Source organism: Metopolophium dirhodum, chromosome 5, assembly GCF_019925205.1.
Source record: "Metopolophium dirhodum isolate CAU chromosome 5, ASM1992520v1, whole genome shotgun sequence".
Lineage (NCBI taxonomy): Eukaryota > Metazoa > Arthropoda > Insecta > Hemiptera > Aphididae > Metopolophium > Metopolophium dirhodum.
This window is the reverse complement of record NC_083564.1, coordinates 10,001-10,879: the sequence shown is the minus strand read 5'-3', so window position 1 is coordinate 10,879 and position 879 is coordinate 10,001. Positions and strand designations below refer to the sequence as shown.

The 879-nt window shown below is 64.2% G+C and overlaps 2 non-coding genes across 2 annotated transcripts in view; both read left to right on the top strand.

Annotated features, from left to right (window-relative positions):
• Nucleotides 1–158, top strand: LOC132945996 (5.8S ribosomal RNA). The gene has a single exon (XR_009664631.1). It is a non-coding gene; the product is annotated as a 5.8S ribosomal RNA (ribosomal RNA).
• Nucleotides 159–527: 369 nt separating this feature from the next.
• Nucleotides 528–879, top strand: part of LOC132945997 (large subunit ribosomal RNA) — a 4,194-nt gene continuing 3,842 nt past the window's right edge. The window contains exon 1 of the ribosomal RNA XR_009664632.1: nucleotides 528–879. This exon is cut by the window's right edge and continues 3,842 nt beyond it. This is a non-coding gene — a ribosomal RNA (large subunit ribosomal RNA).

The window sequence follows — 879 nt, the reverse complement described above, 5'->3', positions numbered from 1 at the left end:
GACCCCGAACAGCGGATCACTTGGCTCGTGGATCGATGAAGACCGCAGCTATCTGCGCGTCGTCGTGTAATCCGCAGGTTATACGAACATCGACCAGTCGAACGCACATTGCGGCCTCGGTGACCCGCGGGTCCCGGGCCACGCCTGTCTGAGGGTCGTATACCGGATACTCGGCCAGACCGATGCGCCGCCGGCAGGCGTCCGACGGCGGCGGCAGTCCTCCCGGGGACTGTCCGCCCGCCCGTCGGCCGCTCCGGTGGTGCGAGATTGGCGGTTCGACCGTGGAAAACCGCGCTCGCGCGGCCGCCTCCGGTCGTCCGCCCAAGTTGTGACGGCAAACAGTCACGGGTTCTCGCGTCGTCAAACGGCACGTCCCCGTCCGCCCGCCGCGCGAGAGCGCGGCCGGGTCGGCTGAGAGTCCACGGACCTCTCCGGCTTCCGAGACGCGGACGCGGACGGTCACCGTACGGGCGGAGCGCGGACCGCAGGCTGCCGTGTAATTTAAAAAAAAAAAAACCGATACGTTCCGACCTCAGATCAGGCGGGACTACCCGCCGGATTTAAGCATATTAATAAGCGGAGGAAAAGAAAACAACCGTGATTCCCTTAGTAGCGGCGAGCGAACAGGGAAAAGCCCATCGCCGAATCCCGCCGCGCACTTTTGTGTCGCGGCACCTATGGGAGTTGTGGCGTACGGGCCGGCCTCGTTGCCGGGGCGCACGTGACGGTCCAAGTCTCCCTTGAACGGGGCCATGGCCCGCAGATGGTGCCAGGCCAGTAGAGGCCGTCACAGCGTTCCGGGATCGGACCGCGCCTTCGAGTCGGGTTGCTTGAGAGTGCAGCCCGAAGTTGGTGGTAAACTCCATCTAAGGCTAAATA